We start from the raw sequence: 27,675 nt of genomic DNA on the forward strand, positions 1-27,675 counted from the left end.
AAGCACACACACACACACACACACACACACCTTGAACCCTAGAAGGGAGGTGAGGTTCGCTCTGCAGCGCTCGGTGGGCTCCGGGCTCCGCCCCGCCCGCCTGGGGCAGCTCAACTCTCCGCGCCCCGCCCCGAGAGGATGAGAGAGAAGGGGCTTCCAGTGGTCCTGGCGGGGGAGGGGGCGGCTGCTCCGGGTGCCTGGCTCTCCGAGCGCAGCACTCCGAGGTGCGCCGACACCCCCTCCCCCAGTTTGCGACCGCTGCCCCGCTTCGCCGCCGGAAGCCAGCCCCGCCCCCTCAACTCTATCCCGGCCCTCCATGAGCCCCCTCCCGTCCTCACAACCAATGGCGAGCCAGGGAGCCAGCAGAGCGACTCGCAAAGCAACCAACTGGGGAGGCCCACTGGGAGGTCAGCTGCCGGGGATAGGCCAACTACCTGCGGCCCCGGCCCGGCCCGGCTCCTCTTTGTTAGAGCTGCCCCCATCTCTCTGGGCCCCCACCTCAAAGCCCGGAGTCCAGTATCCCATAGCTGGGCCAAGTGATGCCCCACCCCTTCTCCCGCTCCCCTGCCCACTTTCTGCCTGGGTAAACCCAAGCTAACCATCCAGGCGGTACCCTAGCGCGCCTCAGACTTCTACAGCAATAGCCACCTGGTGACACCCGATAGTAAAAAAAATGCTCCCCAGGTCTATATGCCTCGCCCTTTTCTCAGACTAATCAACCCTTCATAACCGTGCATAGATTTAGGTTTGCATATTAGATCAGCTGCACACATCAATCAATCCACCCTGTCTGAAACTACAGATTGCTGTGCCGCAGAAATTAAGGGGTACGGGGCGTATTGGGAAGGTATGTATTTGGAAGGTTGTTGGTTGTGGGAGGAGAGGGAATACATTAAATCATCTGCAAAAAAGAAACACCAAAACACACACAGTTGACCCAGTTCAGACACAAGACATCCATTCCATTAAACCCAAGCTAACCGCTCCCTTAGCAGGTTTCAATAAAACCAGGAAACAAACCTCTTAAGTCTTGTTCAAGCCACACACCTAATATGAGAAAAACTCTCAGCAATTGCCAGGCCGCGGCATAGCTGGCAGGTTGCATCAATACATCAATCACAAATGCCAACGTTAGGGACATAACACTGCTGGAATAGAATATGCTAATGATTGAAGGATATTTTCTTAGGCATAGTGGGGCTCACTTAAGACACAAGAAAAATGGGTATCAGGAAAAGCCAGCTATTACCAATATGATCATTTTTGTCCACAGAGTTCTGGCAACTAGTATTACATATCTAAATCACTACAATCCCTCTTAGTTCTCCAAGTACTATAATAATAATAATAACACTACAACAAAATACTTTAGCCTCTTATTTTTAAAAATGTATTTTTTTATTAATTTCAGAGAGGAAGGAAGAGGGAGAGAGAGAGAGAGAGAGAGATAGAAAAATCAATGATGAGAGAGAAACATTGATTGGCTGCCTCCTGCACACCCCACACTGAGGAGTGAACTATGACCTCCTGGTTCATAGGTCAACACTCAACCACTGAGCCAAGCCAGCTGGGCAAGTAGCCCTTTCTTATATGGAGCTCAAAGCATTTCATATATATAACCTCCATCTTCTTAGAAGATGGAAAAGGAGCTGACAACACCCATTTTTAAGCCCGATATTTTTCCTAACCAAATTAAAAACTGTGGTTTAAGATTTATAGAGGAACCTCATTGGTGTCTCATAGGCTATCTTATTAAGGTCCATATGTAAAAAAATCATATGTGAAATTTTTTTTTTTTAAATATATTTTATTGATTTTTCACAGAGAGGAAGGGAGAGAGATAGAGAGTTAGAAACATCGATGAGAGAGAAACATCGATCAGCCGCCTCCTGCACATCTCCTACTGGGGATGTGCCCGCAACCCAGGTACATGCCCTTGACCGGAATCGAACCTGGGACCCTTCAGTCCGCAGGCCGACGCTCTATCCACTGAGCCAAACCGGTCTCGGCTGAAATTTTTATTTTATTTTAAATTCTGCCCACAAAAGTCTGCCAGATTAGTTATCAGGTGTGTCCAGCCCCTTCCCATCTTCTCCTGAACTAAAACAAAAATTCGCAAGAGCACAAATCAGTTATAACTCTCCTCCACATCACTTACTAATCCCGTCATTTTCCATATTAAAATAACTAAATAATACTGCAAGAAGCTACTGTTTAAAATAGTGTACTCTTGCCCTGGCCAGGTAGCTCGGTTGGTTAAAGCATCATCCTGATAGGCCAAGGTTGTGGGTTCAATCCCTGATCAGTACATATACAAGAAGCAACCAATGAGTGCATAAATAAGTGGGACAACAAATCTCTCTCTCTTACCCTAAAATCATTAAACAAACATTTTTAAAAAGTAAAAAAAAAAAAAAAAAAAAATAGTGGCCCTAACCGGTTTGGCTCAGTGGATAGAGCATTGGCCTGCAGACTGAAAGGTCCCAGATTCGATTCCGACTAGGGGCATGTACCTTGGTTGCGGGCACATCCCCAGTAGGAGGTGTGTAGGAGGCAGCTGATCAATGTTTCTCTCTCATCGATGTTTCCAACTCTCTATCCCGCTCCCTTCCTCTCTGTGAAAAATCAATAAAATATATTTTTAAAGAAATAGTGTATGTACTCTTGATGTCTAAGGGAAACATCTGAGCCAGTACTTTCCCTCAGACTCTAGCTTTCTTGACAAAAACAATTTTTTTTCTTTAAGGAATAGAAACTAAAACTTGAATTCTTCCAAGATCATTCATGCACCAATTAATTTGTCAAGACATCAAAAACAAACATACCTGTCTTGCCATTATTATCACAAATGTTATTGATAATTGGATAATTCTGATAAAACTTCTAATATCCTCTTCTAAAACATAAACTAGGAACTCTTAGGGGGTTTCAAGTGCCTTAATGGAAATTAAAAAGTCAAACACATCTTGCCAAAAGTATCTATACAGTACAAGAAACCACAGAGGAATTATAACTGTTTAAGAAAAGATCACTGGGACACCCAAAACATTTCCTCCTAAACAGAAATTCAAGTCCAATACTTTTCATGTCCCGCAAATGTCCTCCTTCTGTATTATTACCACTACCCTAACAGAGATACTTACCATATGTCTGTGGGGGCAACTATACTTCTAAGTCTCCCTTTGCTCTTTTTAAGAACTACAGAAACTGCCCTGGCCGTTTTTTTCTAAGTGGTTAGAGCGTCAGCCCTCAGACTGAAAGGGTCATGGGTTCGATTCCCAGTCAAGGGCAAGTATCTGGATGGGGGTGAGGGGATTGCAGCTTCAATCCCCTGCGGCCCAGGTCTGGGTGCATATGGAAGGAAACCAATTGATGCGTTTCTCTCTCTTTCTCTTTCCTCTCCTCCACTCTCTCTAAAAAAAAATTTTTAAAAAAGGGAAAAAATATCTTCAGGTGAAGATTAAAGAAAAAAAGACAGAAACAGTTCAATTTATTGTACATTTACTAGATGTGCAAGGCCCACACACATATATATAAAGTAATACATATACATATATACACATTTTTATTTTATCATAATGATAGCCCTATGAAATATAAATTTCCCGTTTTTACATATGAAGAAACTGATGTCCGAGAGGTTATACTATCTGATCTAGGTCATATAACTGCACATAGCTGATAAATGGAAAAGTTAGTCAGTATTAGAACTTAAGTTTTCTCAAATCAATTTCTCTCTCCTTTCCCTCTCTCTAAAATCAATTTTTAAAAAAGGATGTATTCTCTTTAAAAAAAAAAAAAAAAAAGAACATGAGTTTTCTGGCTTCAGATCGAATATTCCTATCCACTAAGCTATATCATGGCTTACTGCTGCCTATGTCAGCCAGCCAAGTTTCCACTCTGTGGCTGTTACATATCCTATAACCTGGCACTAGCCTATGTTATCAAACTTAACTCTCTACCTTTCCTCAGCATGTTTTCCCCACACCAGATTGTTCTGCTTGCTCACTGTCTGTATATCATGTTCATCCATTTTGAACTTTCTTGCCATGACTTGTAATGTTATAACCATTCTATTTAAATTCTACCCATTCTCCAAGGCCCAGCTCAAATTCCACCTCCCTTGTGGAGCCCACTTTGATGCTGTCAGCAATTATTCCTTTTTTGAATCACTACTACACAATTTACTACTTAATTGTTATTGTCTAATGTAATTTGTCTTCCTAAGTTAGACTGTATGTAAATCAGAGGTAGTTTATATTTGCCTTTATATCTTCTACCTCCCTAATTTAAAAAAATATTTTTTTTATTGATTTCAGAGAGGAAGGGAGAGGGAGAGAGAGCTAGAAACATCAATGATGAGAGAGAACCATTGATCAGGATGCCTCCTGCACACCCCCCACAGGGGATCGAGCCCACAACCCAGCCATGTGCCCTGATCAGAAATCAAACTGTGGCCTCCTGGTTCATAGGTCGATGCTCAACCCCTGAGCCACAATGGCCAGGCATTCTCAATCCCCAATTTTACCAAGTAAGGAATACATAGTAAAGTCCTCAATAACTACTTACACCAGTAAACTTCATAGCAAAAGAATGGTCCAAATCACTTAAATGAACCAAGTTCTCATAACAGCGACCAAAGCTGAAATCATTAATAACATTCTTAATTCATTTTCAAAATAAAACAAATACCTATAATCAAGTTCTCAATCTGCCACTACTACTTATGCTTCAACAGTATAACAGACAAAACTGATAGGAGGGACTTCAAGAGGGCTGGTAATGTTTCTTGATCTGGGAATCAGTTGCATAAGTATGTTCAATTTGTGAAAATCCATTGAGCTGTCTACTCATGTACACTTTTCTATATGTATGTTTTATCTCAATAAAAAGTTTTAAAATATTAGCCCTGGCCCGTATGGCTCAGTTGATTGGAGTATCATTCCATGCACCATCATTCCATGCACCAAAGGGGTCAATGGTTCGATTCCCAGTCAGGGCAACTACCCAGGTTGCAGGTTCAATCCCTTGTCGGGACACATACAAGAGGCAACCAATCAATGTTTCTTTCTCACATCAATGTTTCTCTCTCTCCCTTTGTCTCTCTCTAGAGATCAATGAAAACATATCCTCCAGTGAAGATTTTAATAATAATAATCACATATAGCCCTGACCGGTTTGGCTCAGTGGATAGAGCTTCGGCCTGTGGACTGAAGGGTCCCGGGTTCGATTCCAGTCAAGGGCATGTACCTGGTTGTAGGCACAGCCCCAGTAGGGGGTGTGCAGGAGGCATCTGATCGATGTTTCTAACTCTCTATCCTTCTCCCTTCCTCTCTGTAAAAAAGTCAATAAAATATATATAGCCCAGACCGGTTTGGCTCAGTGGATAGAGCGTCGGCCTGCGGACTGAAGGGTCCCGGGTTCGATTCCGGTCGGGGGCATGTGCGTTGGTTGCGGGTGCATCCCCAGTGGGAGATGTGCAGGAGGTAGCTGATCGATGTTTCTCTCTCATCGATGTTTCTAACTCTCTATCTCTCTCCCTTCCTCTCTGTAAAAAAATCAATAAAATATATTAAAATATATATATATATTTTTTAATAATAAAATATATTTTTTAAAAAAGAATAATCACATATAAATATATGTCTATAGGGTCCAAGAAAATATCTGGACGTATATACATACACCAATAAGTCAACAGTTGTTACCACTGAGAGAAAGATAGGAGGGGTAGGGAGGAACAAAGGAGAGAATTTTTTTAATATTTGATTTGATCTTTAAAAAAATAAAAAAATGCATTCATTTTGTAATTTTAATAGATTAGTTGAGTAATACAATTATAGATTATCCTATCTAATAATAGAGAAACATGGTAATTAACCATAACTTCCCTACCCTTCCCATTGGCTAATCAGCGAGATATGCAAATTAACTGCCAACCAAGATGGCGGCCGGCAGCCAGGCAGCTGAAGTGAACAGGAGGCTTGCTTGCTCCAGTGATGGAGGAAGCCAAGGTTCCCCTCCTGCCACTGCTGGCCTCTGAGCTGCAGTCTAAGAAACAATGTTGCAATTATAGAAGCTAAACAATCCCCAGAAACCTGCTTTCAGCCAGCCAGCCCCAGAGCTGGAGATGAAACAGTGTTTCAATTATAGAATCCAAACAAACCCAGAGACCTGCTTTCAGTAGCTGAGGTCTCAGAGCTGGAGCCGAGCCTCAGAGCTAAAGCCGGCTCTCAGCTCCAGTGGCAGCCATGGAAGGTAAATAAATCCCAGAATAAAAAAAAAAAGAAAAAAAGGAGAGGTTGGGAGCTTCAGTCACCCACCAGCCTGAAAACGGCCCTCAGCCCCTCACCCAGACTGGCCAGGGACCCCAGTGGGGACCCCCACCCTGAAGGGGGTGCGACCAGATGCAAACAGCAATCATCCCCTCATCCAGGCTGGCCAGGCACCCAAGCGGGACCCCCACCCTGATCCGAGACACCCTTCAGGGCAAACCAGCCGGCCCCCACCCCTGCACCAGGCCTCTATCCTATTTAGTAATAAGGTAATATGCAAACTGACCCTAACAGCAGAATGACTGGTCACTATGACACACACTGACCACGAGGGGGCAGACGCTCAATGCAGGAGCTGCCCTCTGGTGGTCAGGGAGCTCTCACATGGGAGGAGCTCTGCTCAGCCACAAGCCAGGCTGATGGCTGCCAGTACAGCGGTGGTGGTGAGAGCCTCTCCAGGCTCCTCAGCAGTGCTAAGGATGTCCAACTGCAGTTTAGGCCTGCTCCCCGCTGGCAAACGGACATCCCCCGAGGGCTGCCGGGCTGCCAGAGGGATGTCTGATTGCCATCTTGGGCCCAATCCCCCGGGGAGCAGGCCTAAGCCAGCAGGTGGTCACCCCCTGAGAGGTTCCAGACTACGAGAGGACACAGGCCGGGCTGAGGGATCCTCCCTCCCCCGAGTGCACAAATTTTTGTGCACTGGGCCTCTAGTCTTTTTTTTTTTTTTTAATATATTTTTATTGATTTTTTACAGAGAGAAAGGGAGAGAGATAGTCAGAAACATCGATGAGAGAGAAACATCGATCAGCTGCCTCCTGCACACCTCCCACTGGGGATGTGCCCGCAACCAAGGCACATGCCCTTGACCGGAATCGAACCCGGGACCCCTCAGTCCACAGGCTGATGCTCTATCCACTGAGCCAAACCGGTCCCGGCTGGGCCTCTAGTCTTATCTAATAAAAGAGAAACATGCAAACTGACCGTACCTCTGCTACACTCACCAGCCACACCCACCAGCCACGCCCACCAGCCAATCAGGAGCAAGTATGCAAATAAACCCAACCAAGATGGAGGCAGCCACAGAGCTGGAGCAAACAGGAGGCTTGGGTTGCCCCTGACGATGGAGGAAGCCAAGCTTCCTACCTGCCCTGGTTGGCTGTGGGCTCCGCTCAAGGCTACAAAGTTTCAATTATAGAAGATAAATAAATCCCAGATACCTGCTTCCAGCTGGCCTGGCCTCCGCTCAAGGAGGGTCTGGGAGCCTGGGTTGCCTGGGGCCGTGGCCAGCCTGCAAACAGCCATCAGCCCCTCACCCAGGCTAGCCACACCCTCATAGGGTGAGGGTCCCCACTGGGGGTCTTGGCCAGCCTACAAACAGCCATCAGCCCCTCACCAAGGCTGGTCAGGCACCCCAGCGGGACGCCCCCATCCTGAAGGGGGCTTGGCCAGCCTGAAAACAGCCCTCAGCCCCTCACCCAGGCTGGCCAGGCACCTCAGGGGGGACCCACACCTTGAAGGGGGTGTGGCCAGCCTGCAAACAGCCCTCAGCCCCTCACCCTGGTTGGCCAGGCACCCCAGTGGAGACCCCCACCCTGAAGGGGGTGTGGCCAGCTTGAAAACAGCCCTCAGCCCCACACCCAGGCTGGCCACGCCCCCCCAGCAGGGACCCTCACTCCATGGGGGCATGGCCGGCCTGCAAACCACCACAGGCCCCTCGCCCAGGCCGCCCCACGTCCCAAGGGAACCCCCACCCTGATCCAGGACACCCTTCAGGGCAAACAAGCCGGCCCCCACCCGTGCACCAGGCCTCTATCTATACCAGTGATGGCGAACCTTTTGAGCTCGGTGTGTCAGCATTTTGAGAAACCCTAACTCTGGTGCCGTGTCACATATAGAAATTTTTTGATATTTGCAACCATAGTAAAACAAAGATTTATATTTTTGATATTTATTTTATATATTTAAATGCCATTTAACAAAGAAAAATCAACCAAAAAATGAGTTCACGTGTCACCTCTGACACGTGTGTCATAGGTTCGCCATCACTGATCTATACTAATAAAAGGGTAATATGCTAATTAGACTGGGAGACCTTCCAGGAGACCTTCTGGATGTTCTTCTGGACAAAGCCATGGTGGCGGGGTCAAGGTAGAGGCGGTTAGAGGCCAAGAGGGGAGGGCAGTTGTGGGTGATCAGGCTGGTGGGGGGGCAGCATTTGGGGGTAAGCCGGCCGGCGGTGGGGGGCAGTTGGGAGTGAGCAGGCCGTCAGGCAGGGTGGTTAGGGGCAATCAGGCAGGCAGGTAAGCTGTTAGGACACAGCAGTCCCGGATTGCGAGAGGGATGTCCGACTGCCAGTTTAGGCCGGATCCCTGTAAACCGGCAGTAGGACATCCTTCAAGGGGTCCCAGATAGGAGAGGGTGTAGGCTGGGCTGAGGAACACCCCTCTCCCCCGTGCATGAATTTCGTGCACCGGACTACTAGTTATTTTTATAGTTTTTAAACTTTCTATATTGAACATGTCTTATTTTTTATTTATTTATTTAAATATGTATTTTTTATTGATTTCAGAGAGAAAGGGAGAGAGAAACATCAATGATGACAGAGAATCATTGATTGGCTGCCTTCTGCACATCCCACTCTGGGGATCGAGCCCGCAATCCAGGCATGTGCCCCAACCAGAATCGAACCATGATCTGGTTCCTAGGTCAACACTAACTACTGAGTAACACCAGCCAGGCTGTCTTATTTTTATAGTCAGTAAAAGATATTAAAAGAGAGAGGGACGGAGGGGGAGGGGGAAGAGGGAATCCAACCACAGGCTGATGCTCTAATCACTGAACAACTGGCCAAGGCTCCCAAATGACACTTATACCAAGCAAAAAAACCCCAAAAAAACAAAAACAAAAAAATGCCCTAGCCGGTTTGGCTCAGTGGATAGAGTGCCAGCCTGAGGACCAAAGGGCACATACTTGGGTTGCAGGCTCCTCCCCGGCCTGACCCCAGGTCAGGGCTCATGCAGGAGGCAACCAATCGATGTGTTTCTCTCATATTGATGTTTATGTTTCTTTATGTCTTTCCCTCTCTCTTCCACTCTCCCTAAAAATTAATGGAAAAATATCCTTGGGTGAGAATTAACAAAAAATAAAACAAAACACAAAAGCAAAAACAGGTGCCTTTGGCCCTGACTGGTTTGGCTCAGTGGATAGAGTGTCGGCCTGCGGACTGAAAGATCCCAGGTTCGATGCACATCAAGGGCACGTACCTGGGTTGCGGGCACATCCCAAGTAGGGGGTGTGCAGGAGGCAGCTGATCGATGTGTCTCTCTCATCGATGTTTCTAGCTCTCTATCCCTCTCCCTTCCTCTCTGTAAAAAAAACCAATAAAATATATATATATTTATTTATATATATATTTTTTAAATATATTTTATTGACTTTTTACAGACAGGAAGGGAGAGAGATAGAGAGTTAGAAACATCGATGAGAGAGAAACATTGATCAGCTGCCTCCTGCACATCCCCTACTGGGGATGTGTCCACAACCCTGGTACATGCCCTTGACCGGAATCGAACCTGGGACCCTTCAGTCCGCAGGCCGACGCTCTATCCACTGAGCCAAACCGGTTTCGGCATTTTTAAAAAAAATAACAGGTGCCTTTGACACTTAATTTACTCCAATCAAAATAAATATAGTTTTCAGTTTATCTGCATAACAAAGACAAAACAGTAATAATGATCTATAAAGAAGCTGAACACTATTAAAAAGACATTTCCCCCATAAAAACCTGAAAAAAACAATTGTTAAAGTTTTTTTTTAAGGTAATGCTGCCCGGCTGGTGATGCTCAGTGGTTGGGCATCCCAGGAGGTAATGGTTCAATTCCTGATCAGGGCACATGCATGGGTTGTGTGCTCAATTCCTGGTAAGGGCCGTATAGAAGGCAGCCGATTAATGATTCTCTATCATCATTGGTGTTTCTCTCTCTCCCAGACTCCCTTCCTCACTCTAAAATCAATTTAAAAAAAACCCAAACACTTCAGTTTAGAAAAGTAAAAATTAAAAAGGCAATGCTTTAAATTATTTCAATACTAGTGCATGAATTTGTACACCAGTGGGGTCCAGCCAGCCCAGTGCCAATTGGGGCAGATCAGGGCTAGGGCTGTCGGGGAGAGGAAGAGATGACAGGAGGTTGGCCGGCCTGCCTGCCCCGATCTGGGCTTGATCAGGGCCAGGCCGGCTGGGGGAAGGGGCTGAGGGTGACTGGCTGGTGGGCCCTGCCCCTGATTGGGGTGGAGGGGATGATTAGAGGTGGGGCTGGCCGATCAGGGGCCAGCGGCCTGGGGGATGGGCCATGGGTGGTTGGCCGGCTGGCCCTGCCCCTTATCGGAGTGGGGGGGCTGATAAGGGGAGGAGCTGACAGGGGGAAGGGCTGCAGGACAATCAGGGTGGTAGGGGCCTATTGGGGGTTAGGGGCTGGAGGAGGTTGGTCAGCTGGCCCCACCCCCTAGTGGGGTAGGCGGGGGCAATTAGGGGTGGGGCCAGCTGGGGGGAGGGTCTGCAGGCCAATCAGGGTGGAGCGGGCCAGGGGGAGGGGCCACGGGAGGTTAGCCAGCCTGCCCCACCCCCCTATCTGGCAGGTTCACTGGCCACAGTGGGAGTCATAGCGACCGATCATTCCAGTTGCTACGGCATTCTGGTTGCTAACTTTTTATATATATAGACTAGGGGCCCAGTGCACAAAATTTGTGCACTGGGGGGGGGGGGCGGTCCCTCAGCCTGGCCTGTGCCCTCTCGCAGTCCGGGAGCCCTTGGGGGATGTCCGACTGATGGCTTAGGCCTGCTTCCCATGGACACCCCTAAGCTGATAGTCGGACATCCTTAGCACTGCTGCGGAGGTGGGAGAGGCTTCTGCCACTGCCGCTGCACTTGCCAGCCATGAGCCCAGCTTCTGGCTGAGTAGTGTTCCCTCTGTGGGAGCGCACTGACCACCAGGGGGCAGCTCCTGCATTGAGCATCTGCCACCTGGTGGTCAGTGTTCATCATAGCGACCGGCCGTTCTGCTATTTGGTCGATTTGCATATTAGCCTTTTATTGTATAGGATAGCAAGGAATCCTTTAAGTTTTTTAAACTGGCTGCACTTTCTCTTTCAGACACTAGAGCAGTGGTTCTCAACCTTCCTAATGCCGTGACCCTTTAATATAGTTCCTCATGTTGTGGTGACCCCCAACCATAAAATTATTTTCGTTGCTACTTCATAACTGTAATTTTGCTACTGTTATGAATCGTAATGTAAATATCTGATATGCAGGATGTATTTTCATTGTTACAAATTGAACATAATTAAAGCATAGTGATTAATCACAAAAACAATATGTAATTATATATCTGTTTTCCGATGGTCTTAGGCGACCCCTGTGAAAAGGTCGTTCGCCCCCCAAAGGGGTCGAAATCCACAGGTTGAGAACCTCTGCACTAGAGGGAAGTGTAAAATCCATTCACGGTATCTTTAAGAGTTCAAGTTATTCATTCATTCACTCACAACACCAAGTATTTATTTCATTCCTATATAGCAGGAACTCTACTAGACCCCAGAGACAGAAGATGAAAACGATGAAGAAGATGATGAAGAAGAAGACGAAGAAGAAGACGACGACAAAGAAGAAGAAGATGACGAAGAAGAAGAAGAAGAAGAAGAAGAAGAAGAAGAAGAAGAAGAAGAAGAAGAAGAAGAAGAAGAAGAAGAAAGAGGAGGAGAGGAGACACACCAGTTAAAAAAAAAAAAAGGCAAACTATAACAAAAAATGCACATGATGCCCTAGCCAGTTTGGCTCAGTGGATAGAGCCTCTGCCTGCGGACTGAAGGGTCCCAGGTTCAATTCCCGCCAAGGGCACATGCCCAGGTTGTGGGCTCGATCCCCAGTAGGGGGCGTGCAGGAAGCAACCAATCAATGATTCTCATCATTGATGTTTCTATCTCTCTCCCTTCCTCTCTGAAATCAATAAAAATAAAAATAAAAAAAAAGAATGCACATGAGAACCAAACCCCAACTTTTGCAAGACTGGGTTTGAAGCAGGACAAGAGAAGCATTTCTGGCAGAGGGAGGAAAAAAATCACATGTGCAAAAAAAAAAAAAATCACATGTGCATACATATAATAATTCACACTAGATAAACCAGCTTATCCAAACTGGCTTATTCTATTGACAAAATTCCCTGACTTAATCTAAATGAAAATAACCTATATCTAACTGTTGTCTATAGAAAATAAAGACATAGGTGTTAATGGGCGGGGAAGATTTTTTAAAATATTTTTCTTGATTTCAGAGAGGAGGGGAGAGGGAGAGAGAGAGAGATAGAAACATGATGAGAGATAGAATCATTGATTGGCTGCCTCCTGCATGGCCCTAATGGGGATCAAGCCTGCAACCCGGGCATGTGCCCTTGGTCGGAATCAAACCTGGGACCCTTCAGTCCGCAGGCCAATGCTCTATCCACTGAGCCAAACTGGCTAGGGCTTGGTGGGGAAGATGTGCTAAAATATATAGTTGGCTAGATTTCAAAATCAATTTTACATAATATTAAAAGTTTGAAGGTAACAGATCAATTGGAGTTAAGACTGCTTACATGATGATAAAAATATCACTTGAAATCAGGATAAATTATGCTACAACCACCTAAAAAGAGTGTGTCAGCCCGGCCAGTGTGGGTCAGCGGTTGAGCATTGACCCAGGAACCAAGAGGTCACAGTTCGATTACAGTCAGGTCACATGCCTGGGGTTGCAGGCTCAATCCCCAGTAGGGGGCGCACAGGAGGCAGCCAATGATGTTTCTCATCAATGTTTCTATCTCTCTACCACTCCCTTCCTCTCTCTCTAAAAACAAAAATCAATAAAAAAATATTTTAAAAAATAAAATAAAAAGAGTGTGTCACGGGTAAATGAATAAATCGAAGTTTCCTAAATGTACTCTGCCTTATACAAATTAAGTTTCCAAGTTAGGAAAGAGAAGTACTCTGATAATTAGCTTTCACTCTTGCCTTTGAAAAGCCTGTATAAAGAGACATGTTGGTTGGCAGATAATTTCCACACCTAAATAATTCAGGCCTACATAGGAAAGACTAAGGGTTTAACTGATAAACCAGAATTAAAGCTCAAAGTCACCATAAGGGCAATGGAAAATCTGTGTGGTGTATTTTTCCCTAATCCTCAAATGATTATTTCATCATTTGCTATGGTTTGGGATGTTTGGATTGTGGGGTTCAGGGGTGGGGAGTTGGCGAGAAGGAACAAGTTGTTAATTTCTCACACTGATGGGTATACATGGTAGAAAAATTAAAAGCCAACATCCTAAAAAAGTTTCAAACACATACAAAATGAGACAGCAAACTTGTGAATCAAGCATGATTTGGCATCTTTAAATACAGAGCCAATTCTCTTCTAGAGCCAAAGCCAATGGCTTCTCCTGTAGATAAAATGGCACAGTTCCTAAAAAAGCCCTGGACGCTGTTTCCCCACAATCCTATAATCTGTCAGAAGACAGAAAACAAAAAGAAGGCTTTGCCAGCCAGAAAAGCAAATTATAACCAATACAGAGCCAACACTTTACTTCAGACAGAAGGAGCTTTTCTATGCATCTTTGGAAGGAGGGAGACAAAAGAAGAAGCTTACCATTGCTCAAACAACCAAGGCAAACATTTTAAACAAATATCACATTGGATAAGCAGTTGATGCAATCACCTGCTTTCTCACTTCTTATTCACAGCCTTAAAGAATCTTTACAACATTTACGAAGAAGAGTTGATAGCCACAAAATACAAAGAGCTTTTACAAGTTGATTTAAAAAAGGATACAACCAAAAAAGGAAATTTCCAAAGGGCATTAATTAGTAGTCATAGAAGAAATACATAAGGTCAAATATTACATATATTCCATAGTTGGGAAGTGGTGGAAAGTACTCCATACAGTCCTAAAGGTATTTTTGACTTGATAGTACTACCAACTGCAAGCTTCCAGAGAAATCTTGGCTACTAATTAATGAATAAAACAAAAATAGATACGGGTACTTAAAAATCATCATGTTGTACACTTTAAATATCTTACTATTTTGCCAGTTAAAATTCAATAAAGTTGGGGGGGGGGGGAGATAAGGGTGCCTAGCATAAACAATACATTCCTAAAAATATTCAGGATATAAGTTTTGTGAAACACCTAATCTGGGAAGAAAACTGTTAAGTAGAATGGATACGAGAAAACTGCAAACCAAATCCAAAGGAACTAAAATCAAAATATGAGTTCAGCCAGCAAATATACTAAAATTGGAAGGATACAAAGAGGATTAGCATGGCCCCTGCACAAGAAGGATGACATGAAATATATATATAAAATGAATCTTTATCTATGAACATAAAACAGCCGAAACTGGTGCACAATGAACATGGCAGATGATGGAAGCAAGTAACATAAAGTTTAAATATACAACCATAGAAATAATGCACCTCCAAAAAAGAAGCTTACTCAACTGTCTTTATTATGGAAGCAGGCCATTCAGGAACCCCTTTATAAGTCACCAAATCAAAATAAAAGCAAATAACGCCTGATGCTGCAAAGCAAGTATAGTCTTCCCATCAAAGAGGAAAAGAAACCTAAGCCTTTTTATTTGTCCTTGATACAAAAAGATAATGGATTGTGAAAGAACTTAAATTCCAGAAAGAAAGTTCAATTCCAACCTATGTAAAGCTAAGAACTCACATTGTTCTAAAATCAGCAATACACAGGTCCCTGTTGAAAATACAATACAGCCCTAGCTGGTTTGGCTCAGTGGATAGAGCGTAGGCCTGCAGACTGAAGGGTCCCAGGTTCGATTCTGGTCAAGGGCACATGGCCAGGTTGTGAGCTTGATCCCTGATGGGGGGCGTGCAGAAGGCAGACGATCAATGGTTCTCTCTCATCATTGATGTTTCTGTCTCTCTGTCTCCCTTCCACTCTGAAATCAATAAAAATATATTTAAAAGGAAAAGAAAAGAAAAAAAAATACAATACAGCCCAGTGGTTGAGTGTTGACTATGAACCAGGAAGTCACAGTTCGATTCCTGGTCAGGACACATGCCGAGGTTGTTAGCTCGATCTGTTTCTATCACTCTCTCCCTCTCCCTTCCTCTCTAAAACCAATAAAAATATTATTTTTAAAAAATAAAGAAAATACAATACATAGATCTCAACTGAGCAAGTTCAAGTTCTGAGCATGTCAGCAGACTACTGTTTACCACTTCAGTTTTTTATCAATTTTATACATCAAAAGAACCACATCCTAATTTTCCTCTATTGTTAATGCCACTTTAGAAGCTGAGAAAAATTTAGTTCATGAGATTCAAATATCAAGCATTTTTTAAGTACACCACATCACCCATTCTATATTTAGACTCAGGTATGGAACAAGAAGTGCTAGCTTTGCTTGTAATGGCACCATGTCCCTCATCAAAGGCTAATTGCAACCATCACCTAGGTGTCTATATGGTGTCGCCTAAAATAAAAGTCCTTTTCAATGCTTTTTTGTAAGTGGTCCTACTGATTGGCTGTGATGCTTTAAATATAGATAATAAATCACCCCACCAGTCCTTTAAACATTCAGCATTATAACTGGCATAATGAACCAAAAGGCCAAGATGGTAAAAACTCTAGTGATTTGAATTCTTCAAAGTGATATTATAAAAAAATCTTTTGGAAGTATTCTCTTTAATTAAAAAATTGTTTTATTATGAATCCATAATTGTTACATTCTAGAAATTAGGATAGCAATATTTTTTCCCAAATCCTGAACTATATTTATAAAAATACATCACCTTTCTCAAAAGGAAGTTAAGGCCTCTAACAAACAGCATGTTGCTAATTTTCACAACATCCCAATAAAGAACTATTACTTAGCATTTATATCACACTTGCCAAAGTGTTTTACAATTATTTTCATTAACAGTCATGCCTCACAACTACTCACTGAGCTAAACTGGTCCTGTTATCCTCATCTGACAGCTGAGAAAACTGATGCATCTATGACAAGATCAAGGTCAAGCCAGTCTGCTTTTCCAAGACCAGGGACCTACCTTTTTTTTTTTTTAAATATTTCTTTTATTGATTTCAGAGAGGAATGGAGAGGGAACGAGAGATAGAAACATCAATGATGAGAGAGAGTCATTGATTGGCTGCCTCCTGCATGCACCCTACTGGGGCAAGCCCGAAACCCAGGCACATGCCCTTGACCAGAATCGAACCTAGGACCTTTCAGTCTGCAGGCTGATGCTCTAGCCACTGAGCCAAACTGGCTAGGGCTGGGACCTAACTCTTAAAAACAATCTCACTCAGCATTGTAAGTATATTGCTCACAGTCCTAGTTAGAGTAGGTTTTTAGAGAACAGGAATCCATCTAAAATGATACAAAAATATTAAAATATTTTAACACTTCAACAAAAATATGTAACTAGCCCTGGCTGGTGTGGCTCAGGTAGTTGGAGCCCTGAAAGGTCGCCAGTTTAATTCCTGGTTGGGGTACATGCCCAGGTTACGTAAAATCAATAAAGACATTTTTATTGATTTCAGGAGAAAGGGAGAGGGACAGAGGGAGAGAGATATAGAAACATCAATGATGAGAATCATCACTTGGCTGCCTCCTACACTCCCCCTACTGGGGATGGAGCCTGCAACCTGGGCATGTGCCCTTGACTAGAATTGATCCCGGAACCCTACAGTCCACAGGCTGACACTCTATCCACTGAGCCCAACCAGCTAGGGCAGTGATGGCGAACCTTTTGAGCTCGGCGTATCAGCGTTTTGAAAAACCCTAACTTAACTCTGGTGCCGTGTCACATATAGAAATTTTTTGATATTTGCAACCATAGTAAAACAAAGATTTATCTTTTTGATATTTATTTTATATATTTAAATGCCATTTAACAAAGAAAAATCAACCAAACAAATGAGTTCACGTGTCACCTCTGACATGCGTGTCATAGGTTCGCCATCACTGAGCTAGGGCAATAAAAATATATATTTTTTTAAAACACAGTATAGCAAGAAAGGAAAGGCCAATGTGAATATGAATATAGTAAACTCTGTAGGTGTGGAAGAAAGAGGTAAAGACAATTTCCACTTCATAGCTTTTGAGAGAAAGGTGGAGGAAAATAAATTAAAGGACTAGAGATCAACTTAAATAATAATCTATCAAGAACAGACAGATATTTAAGTGAGACACAGGAACCTAACCAGACATCCAGACACCCAATAATTCTCTACTAAGAGGAATGATCTTACTTTACTAAATAAAAGTCCTTACTTAGAAATTTGAGACCTAATGGAAAATCAGGGTACTTTTGGGGGTTGGGGGGGGGAAGAGTAGAGACATGATCCAGAAACACTAGCAAATAGTTCAAATTGTCTCTCATGAGAAACCAATAGCAGAGGGAAGCAGATAGATGCCAAGCAGAGGGGGAAATGCTGTTAATCAATACTGCACCTGGTCCAGCTCCCTAAAAGTCACAGCTAATTTTCTCAATGTCTTCCCAAATCTGCAAATCCACACTCACCTGGAAGCTATAATACACAACCTCTAAGAATATTAAGGGTGTCTCCTGCCACAATATTCTGAATGTCCAAGTTTCAGTCCTTTAAGTAATCTCTGGAAGAACAGATAGCTTGGCTAGACTTTGGATGAGATCCACGTACCCTCCAATTAACTTGATAAATCTCACTAGTGAATACTTTTTCATGCACCGAAGTGGAGAACATACCTTTAGGTGACACGGTAGTGTCCTAGGATAGTAAGAGAGTAGGGAAGAAAAGCTAAGTAGCACAATAGTTGGCAATAAGCAAGCTTAACAACTAAAGTATAAAATAACTGGTAAAGTATTCTTTAAGTCTTACAAATCAGAGCACACAACTGTATTTCAAAGTAAAATAAAAAAATTCTAAAGGATCTAAAATTTGCACTCAGAGACTTTTCACTATGTATCTTCTACATTCTTTATAATATCAGCATGGCTCGTGAGTAGCCTTTTGAGTTTGGTTTCTTTCACTTACCATCATGCATATGAGATTCACTTATGTCGTTGCATATATGAATACTTCCTTTGCACCCTTGAATAGTATTCCATTGTATGAATATATCACAGTTGGTTTATCCATTCTAAGTTGAAGGACATTCAGTGTCCAGTTTTTGGTGAGTAAAAATAAAGCTACTGTAAACATTCACATACAGGTTTTTGTGTCATAGGCTGTCCTTTCATTTAAGTAAATACTTAAGAGCATCAGCCCACGCACTGAAGGGTGTGGGGTTCGATTCCTAGTCAAGGGCATTTGCCTGGGTTGGGGGTTTGTTCTCTGCCCCGGTCAGGGTGCATGTGGGAGGCAACTAATTGATGTATCTCTCCCACATCTATGTTTCTCTCTCTCTCTCTACTTTTCTCCCCTACCCTCCCTTCCACTCTCTAAAAAAAAAAATTAATGGGGGAAATATATACATACATATATATATATGTGTATATATATATATATATTTTTTTTTTCCTTCCAAAAAAATAAAACTAAGTTAAAAATTCAAATATTTTAGGAAATCACATTTCTGGAATTCTTTAAAATCTCCTTCTTGCACCCTTAGACTTTTTATTTTTTAATTTTACACAGTAAGATTTATTTTTCAGTGTTTGGTTCTAAGAGTTCTCATAAATGCATAAAGTTGTATAACCAAATCAAGATACAGAGGAGTTTCATCGCCCCCCCCACCCCAAATTTCCTCATGTGCAGTCAAATACTCCACCTATCCTTACTCAGATGTAATCACTGAGTTGTGCTTCACTGTCCCCATAGTTTTATTTTCCAAAATATCACAGCAATTCAATCATACAGTGAGTAGCCTTTTGAATTTGGTTTCTTTCACTTACCATCATGCATTTGAGATTCATTTATGTCATTGCATATATGAATAGCTCCTTTTTATGGCTGAATAGTATTCCATTGTATGAGTATATCACAGTTGGTTATTCTGAGTTGAGGAACATTCAGTTTCCAGTTTTTGGTGAGTACAAATAAAGCTCCTATAAACATTCACACACAGGTTTTTGTGTCATAAGTTGTCCTTTCATTTGGGTAAATACTTGGGTCATATGCTAAGTGTTTGTTTTACTTTATAAGAAACTACCACAATGTTTTCCGAAGTTCCAGTTGCTCCATACACTCGCCAGTCCATAGTCTAGTCCAGCCGTGGGCAAACTACGGCCCACGGGACGGATCCGGCCCGTTTGAAATGAATACAACTAAAAAAAAAAAAAGACCGTACCCTTTTATGTAATGGTGTTTACTGTGAATTTATATTAGTTCACACAAACACTCCATCCATGCTTTTGTTCCGGCCCTCCGGTCCAGTTTAAGAACCCATTGTGGCCCTCGAGTCAAAAAGTTTGCCCACCCCTGGTCTAGTCAGTTTTCTTTTTTGTTGTTTTGTAGCCATTCCAATGGCATATCTTATTATGATTTTAATTTGCATTTCTCTAATTACTAAGATGTTGAGCACATTTCCTGTTTGTGTGCTTATTTGCCATCCATATATATTTTCTGGTGAAGTCATTCAAATATTTCACCCATTTTTTTTTTTTATGATGCTATTTGCATCTCCATTCTAGATCTCCCAGATACTTCAAATCTAATATACCAAAATCAAACTGATTTTCCCTCAAATGTTATGGCTTCTGACTCCTGAATTCCCTACCTTGATTAATGACATCACCATCCACTTATTTGCCAAGCAAGCAATTTCAAATCCATCTTTGACAACTCCTTTTTCCTTACATACTACCCAATATAAAGTCACTAAGATCCTTCTAGTCAGTTTCCTAAAAAGCTCTTTTATCTACAACTCCACCATTACCAATGTAATTGAGATCTTCAATATCTTCTCAAGTGATCATTACATCAGTCTCACAAGCTACTCTCCCTGCAGCCAAATTCAACTTTTTAAATCTAACTTCCACACTTAACAGTGTTACTTGTCTTAACCAGTGATCTGAACGTGTTCTATTCATCCATCAAGACCCTACTGACTCCAGGAAGACTTCTCCAACCTTCTCCCCACACCACACAGAACCAATGTTCCCATAACACTTAGTTCAGACCTCTAGAACAGCACTTACTGTACTGATTCATAATCGCTTTAATTGGCTAATCTCCAATTAAAATGTGAGCTCTTCAAAAACAAGGGTTTTCATATCCTATTGCATAGCACAATGCCCAACACACAGTAGGCATTTAAATGCCTGCTGAATTTGATTGCTAGAAGGATTAACTACCAACACTTTTCAATGAAATCAGAGTCCAAAGAGATCTAAGCCTAGTTTTGGCTCACTGGTAATTCATGAATTTGAATTCATGCTTATCTTAATTCTAGTTCATATTTTCCCCCACCAGGTTCAGCGTTAGTTACCAGAAAATTAATAACTAAGTCATTTATATCACTCCTTAAATGACCTATATTTTTTCATTAAACATTACAATCAAATGCTGTACCAAACTACAATTTTATAATTGAGTCATCAAATCTGGTAACTTATTACCCCTCTTGTATTTAAATGCATCTTTAATAAAGAAAATTTAGAATTTTTCCTCGAGTTGTATTCCTTTTCACTCTAAATTACAAACCTCTGAAAGGGGCATAATCAAAACCTTGACAGGCAGTTAAAAGACAGAAATATTAGACACTTCTCTGCTGAGAAAGCAATCACTTCTCACCAAGAGTACAGTGACTTCACACGTATTTCCCTCTCTAGTCAGCTATAGAGCTGCAGCCCTTCCACTGGCCACTTTGCTTCTCACACTCACTTCCCAATTTATTATATTAGAATTATCTTTTTAGAGTTGCTATAATATTTGAGTTTAAATCCAAGAATTAGGCTTATGTCTCGTCTGAAAATGTTCCAAGCTTCCTGTCCTCCTCTGCTGCATTATACAATGTTATTCTGCCAAAGTCTTAGCTCATTTCCTCCTCCAGCTTGTCCTGATATGGTGCTACACATCAATAATGCCCTCTCCCTTCCCTTTTTCAGACTTTACTGTCTGCTTGGAATGCCCTATCTTCCTTGTTCACTGTGAGGGCCTATCATGCAGGTTCAATGCAGGAGGCCTTTTCAAACAATAGCTGCACCCAGCCTTTCATCAACACACAAGTTGTACCTCCCTCTAGTTGAAAACTTACTGTACTTCATCAATTCCAAGACACACTCCCCTCCCCTACATTTCTCTGAAAAAAGGGAACATCTTATAACTGATGGCATGCCAAATCTCATTAGCAGCATTTCTTCTTTCTTAGTGGTATGTAAAATAATTGTGAGCCTTACAATCACTGGCACCACAAGTTTGATGCAGTAAGATATTACATTCCATTAGAATTACTTTGTATATTTCTTTTTCCCCACTAGACTGTGAACCCCCAAGGGGCAGAGGCTATGTCATAATCATCTTTGGTCAGCATAGATTTGGGCACAAAGAGAGAGTGTATCCAATAAACACTAGTAATAATTAGCATTTAAAAGTACAAGGTATATTCTAAACATTTTACATGCATTAACACACTTAACCTTTGCAACAACCCCCTGAAGTAAGTAATTATTATCTTTAAACTGTGGCTCAGTTGGCTGGGCATCATTCAGTGCACTGACAGGTTTCCAGTTCCATTCCCAGTCAAGACACATGCGGGAGAGGGAGAGGTTTCCGGACTCAATCCCCAGTAAGGGGTGTGCAGGAAGCAGCTGACAGATGTTTGGCTCTCACTTCTATGTTTCTCTCCATCTCCCTTATTCTCTCTCTAAAAATCAATTTTAAAAATCCTTTTAAAAAATTATCTTCATTTAAGATAAGGAAACTGAGGTAAAAACATATAGGTAAGCTTATTCAAAGCTACACAAAGTTGCAAAAGATTTGAACCCATGTTCACTGATTATGATTCATACTGTTATCATTTTTCCATTCATCAAATATTTAATAAGCAATTACTCTATACCAACTACTGTGCTAAACACTGGTAAGCAAACCCTCGGTTTCTCAGGAGGCTACTCTAAACCGTAAGTTCATCCTTTTTTTGTTAATCACCACCCAAGGATATGTTTATTGATTTGAGAGAGAGAGAGGAGGAGAGAGAAACACTGATGTGAGAGAGAAACATCGATCGGTTGCCTCCCGCATGCACCCCAACCGGGGATCAAACCCAAAACCTTTTGGTGTACCAGATGACGCTCCAATCAACCAAGCCACTAGGCCAGGGCCCATCGGTTCATTCTTGAATCCTTTACCCTCCAAACATCAGATCCAACCTACAAAGTCACTAAATTAAATCCACTCTCTTTACTTTTCCTTTTTAACATCTTCCCATCCTCCTTTAAAGCTATTAGCACTCTATCAAGAACCAAAACAAATGATAAAGCAAACACAGAAACCTTTGTGCTATATTAATTAGCAGCTGTGAAAATATCACAAAAGAGACTTCAGTTAAGGAATGGGTGGCAAAATCAGAAGGCTTTTAAGAAAGAGATTCTGCCATAACCGGTTTGGCTCAGTGGATAGAGCGTCGGCCTGCGGCCTGAAGGGTCCCAGGTTCGATTCCGGTCAAGGGCATGTACCTTGGTTGCGGGCACATCCCCAGTAGGAGGTGTGAAGGAGGCAGCTGATCAATGTTTCTCTCATTGATGTTTCTGACTCTCTGTCCCTCTCCCTTCTCCTCTGTAAAAAATATATATTCTCAGTGGAAAAAAGAGGGAGGAAAACACCATCATTTTGTTTTTACATAGGTTAGTTTAAAAAGTTTTCCCTGAGCCCTGGGCAGGTAGCTCAGATGGTTAGTGTCATACGATACACCAAGGCTGCCTGATATACCAAGGCTGCGCATTCAATCCTGAGAGCACAAACAAGAATCAAACAATGAATGCATAAATAAAAGGCCCAGCCAGCCGAAACCAGTTTGGCTCAGTGGATAGAGCGTCGGCCTGCGGACTGAAAGGTCCCAGGTTCAATTCCGGTCAAGGGCATGTACCTGGGTTGCGGGCACATCCCCAGTGGGAGATGTGCAGGAGGCGGCTGATCGATGTTTCTCTCTCATCGATGTTTCTAGCTCTCTATCTCTCTCCCTTCCTCTCTGTAAAAAATCAATAAAATATTTTTTTAAAAAAAGGCCCAGCCAGTGTGGCTCATTTGACCTATGAGCCAGGAGGTTACAATTATAGTTAAGATTCAATTCCCTTGCCGAAGCCGGTTTGGCTCAGTGGATGGAGCGTCGGCCTGCGGACTGAAGGGTCCCGGGTTCGATTCCGGTCAGGGGCATGTACCTGGGTTGTGGGCACATCCCTGGTGGGGGATGTGCAGGAGGCGGCTGATCGATGTTTCTCTCTCATTGATGTTTCTGACTCTCTGTCTCTCTCCCTTCCTCTCTGTAAAAAATCAATAAAATTTATAAAAAAAAATAAAATAAAAGATTCAATTCCCAGTCAGGGCACATTCCCAGAAGAGGGCGTGCAGGAGGCAACAGATGAATGATTCTCTCTCATCATTGATGTTTCTATCTCCCTCTCCTTTCCTCTCTGAAATCAATAAAAATATATTTTAAGGGGGTAAGAGATCAACCAAAGGACTTGTATGCATGCATGCATATAAGCATAACCAATGAACACGGACACTATGGGGGTGAGGGCATGTGCTGGGGGGTGGGGGTGGCCAGGGGGGAGGTCAATGGGGGGAAAAGGAGACATAAGAAAAAAGAAATATATTTTTAAAAATAATAATAATAAAGAAGTTTTCCCTGAGGCAGGCGATGCTTCTTTAAGAAAAATGATTCATTTTATCTGACTAAAAATGAACTAGTAAACCTTATTCCTTTTATTTTAGCCCTTGCTATGTCAGGGGTGCATGGGAAGCCCTTACATCCCCACTTTAGACAGACTGCTCACACAACAGACAATCCCAGCACAGACTGTCACCTTTCTTTGCCCCAGGGGAAGACTCCTCATTTAGTAAAGTCACCTATTACATAAAAGTAACCACAAATAGGAAAGAGAATAGAAGGAGGAGGAAAGGACAGGAAATTCTCATCACAGCTGAACAAACCTCTACCATTTTAACGTAACACAAATGGCATTTATGAACTTATTTGAACGGATGGAAATTTCCAATAGACGGAAAATGCATTACCAAAATTAAAAATAGATGTCCAATTATTAAAAATAAGATGGCTAGGCCAGCTCTAACATTTTGTACCTCTACTTCATCTTCCATGTGGTAGTCAAAGACAGAATAAATTTGTATTCTGTAAATGACCTATGACAACAGTAACAAATGCTTGCTTTTTTTATAGGTTTTAATTTTTAAAATATATTTTTATTGATTTCAGAGAGGAAGGGAGAGGGAGAGAGAGACAGAAACATCAATGATGAGAGAGAATCACTGATCAGCTGCCTCCTGCACGACCGACACTAGGGATCGAGTCCACAACCCAGGCATGTGCCTTGACCGGAACTGAACTACGACCTCCTACTTCATAAGTCAATGCTCAATTACTGAGCCATGCCGGCCAGGCTATGCTTGCTTTTTTAAACTATCCTTAAAAAAAAGATAATCAGCCCTAACCGGTTTGGCTCAGTGGATAGATCATCGGCCTGCGGACTGAAAGGTCCCAGGTTCCATTCCGGTCAAGGGCATGTACCTTGGTTGTGGGCACATCCCCAGTTTGGAGTGTGCAGGAGGCAGCTGGTCGATGTTTCTCCCTCATCGATGTTTCTAACTCTCTATCCCTCTCCCTTCCTCTCTGTAAAAAATCAATAAAATATATTTTTAAAAAAAGATAATCAGTATTATGAACAGAAAATTTACTGGGAGAGCAAAGAGTTAAAAATGACATAGGGGACTTGTATGCATGCATATAAGCCAAACCAATGGATATGGACAACAGGGGGATGAGAGCATGGGGGGGGGGGGGGGGTCAATGGAGCGGGGAGGATGAGGACACATTTGTAATTCCTTAACTAATAAAGAATTTAAAGATAAAAATAATAACAAAACAACAACAAAAAATGACATAGGACTGTGCAGTTCCAGGAAAGAGAAGCAAAACACATTATACCAGATAGAGAAGTTATAGACAACTAGAGTTCATTTTCCTCATTCCTATAAAATAACTCATTTTTCTTATCTGTGAATCTTCAAGGATCTAGGACAGCCGCCACTCCCTACCTTGGCTCAGAGGAGACACATCACTCACTAATTTCCAAAAGGCCTCACCATTTCAGGCTCTCAATCTTCAGAGCCACCAAAGCTGGTCTCTTTCCGTCCTTTTGAAAAGAGTTTCACCTCTCTCTCAAAAGATGTGGCTAGAAAGCCATCTTCTTCCTCGGCAAGCACACAGCTTAACTCTGTCCTCTGATCTCCTACCCCAAACCGTAAGAACAACACAGCTCCGGGGGTGCGCTACTTCAGCCCATGGGAACGGACCCGTCAGCCACCGCCTGGGCTCATGCACAGCTGCTTCTATCTTTCTCTGAGACACTCCACCGGGGAGGTTCCACTGGCAGAGCAACAGAAAGTGGAGTGGAAAAGCCGCTATATGCTTATCTGACTTCCAAAACAGAGACAGGGACCTGGGGGGCAAGCAGACTCCTTTGCAAAGGAAAGTTTTTAATAATTTAAAAATAACAAACTGTCCTCGCACATCCCTCACTGTGCAGCCCTTCCAGATCGTCTCAAACTAGTTTTCTCTGCACCAAGTACAACACAATGGTACCAACGGTGCTATGAGGGAACAAACCTGAATGAACGACGTTCAGAAAGCACTTGACGTACTGGCCCTCCATCCGCTATTTCCTTCCTCTTGGGTCAGGAGCTTGTCAGAATGCCCGAGTATGGTCTTTCTCCTACCTAAGTCTGCTGACTAATCGGTCACATCACAGAACAAACTGGTATTTCTGCACATGATCTGCTGTGCCTAAGTGGAAAGCACCTATGTGCCTTACTGGGGGGTTTTACAAACAATACACTTCAACCTTGACAAAGACATTAGTCATTCCATTAATAACAAAGTCTAAAACCCAACAAGACTGTTCGTGATACAGTAACATCAGCTCAGTTCTTACAATTTACATAAACCATGTCAGTCGCGTACGTGATGCTCGCAACAGCCCATTGTATCACTCCGTCTCCCAGAGGTTCAGAAATGTTAAGTGGGACCTGCCCAAGATTTCCCATCGCCGTTAATCAGTGGTGGACGTGGGTTGGAACCTGTCGAACCCCAGCTCTTTCCTCTCTAGATCCCTGCCGGCTTTCAACAGAGGGCTCCGGTTTCCATCCCCTGCCGGAGCAGCCTACCGTTCCGGGCGCCCGGCCCTTCCCTGCCGGGATCCGAGTTGGCTTCTTCAGCTCCAGCAGGGCTTCCATCCTCCACCACCCTCCCCCCGCGACCATTCTCTGAGAGAAGCGGAAAGGGAGAGGCGACCGAGAGAGCTCCTGGGGGAAGGGACGATGACAAACGGGGCAGCGCGGGGCACTGGCCCTGCCGTGAGCTCCTCCACTCTGCAACGCGCACTCCATTTCCTCCACAAAGCTGCCCAGTCCTGGAGGTAGCGACCTGGCCACCCGGGCCCCAAATTCGCCCGTCATTACCTCCAACTGTCCCTCCCCCTCGCCCCTTCCCTCCCGACAGGCAGAGCCCACCCTCACCCCCCAAGCCAGCGTATCCTTCCACCGAGCCACCCCTTCCCTCCTTCCATCACCACTCACTGTCGGTGACTGGGCCCGGCCCTCATGGCTGCTCCGCTGCCGCCCGCCGCCGCCGCCGCTGCTCCACGCCCCGGCCCCTCAGTCGCCGCCGCCGCCGCCGCCGCCGCCGTCGCGACTCGCCGGCAGCCGCTCCTGCGCCTGCGCAGCCTGGAGTGCCGGGGCCTTCGCGGGCCGCCCGCGCCTGCGCAGTGCGCTTCGGGGGCGCCTGACTCAGTGCCTGATGCCCTGAACGCCTGGGTCTCAGGTAAACATGGCCGCGGGCCTCGAGGACTCGTTAAGCTCAGCGGCTGCGGCGGCTGCCCCGGGATCAAGGCCTCTAAAATACTTTGCCTAGGTTACTAAACGTTCGGACCCGTAAGGGCTATAGACTTAATGGCACTTTCCAGGATTCTGGGTCCCACTCGAACCTAAAGACCTGAATTTAGGTGCTCTGGGGGGAGCACTGATAAGTTTAGGTTTCTTTGAAGATGAGCACATCTAGAATGCATCGGGGATAACTGTGTAAGAGGCAACTGTGACATTCCAGAGTACACTTGTCTAGGAGGCGACTGCACCCAGAATACACTGGGGCACTGCTAAGTGGAGTCCGTTTATCAAGCACATACTATTATTTAT

At 43.6% G+C, this 27,675-nt stretch overlaps 1 protein-coding gene and 1 non-coding gene across 6 annotated transcripts in view; one reads left to right on the forward strand and one right to left on the reverse strand.

The window, feature by feature from the left end:
* Positions 1-27,185, reverse strand: part of FAM222B (family with sequence similarity 222 member B) — a 58,174-nt gene extending 30,989 nt beyond the window's left edge. The window contains exon 1 of one of the 5 annotated variants that reach the window (XM_036340742.1): positions 27,061-27,185. The gene's annotated coding sequence lies outside the window, so the exon portion shown is untranslated. Of the gene's footprint in view, positions 1-30; positions 247-15,021; positions 15,172-19,199; positions 19,492-26,092; positions 26,942-27,060 lie in introns of those variants that run through there. The other 4 variants (XM_036340745.1, XM_036340743.1, XM_036340744.1 and 1 more) reach the window with 4 other exon arrangements.
* On the forward strand, positions 14,561-14,668 carry LOC118672523. Its single transcript, XR_004973090.1, has one exon. It is a non-coding gene; the product is annotated as a U6 spliceosomal RNA (small nuclear RNA).
* Positions 27,186-27,675: the final 490 nt, after the last annotated feature.

This window comes from Myotis myotis, unplaced genomic scaffold, assembly GCF_014108235.1.
Source record: "Myotis myotis isolate mMyoMyo1 unplaced genomic scaffold, mMyoMyo1.p scaffold_m19_p_17, whole genome shotgun sequence".
In the NCBI taxonomy this organism is placed as follows: domain Eukaryota; kingdom Metazoa; phylum Chordata; class Mammalia; order Chiroptera; family Vespertilionidae; genus Myotis; species Myotis myotis.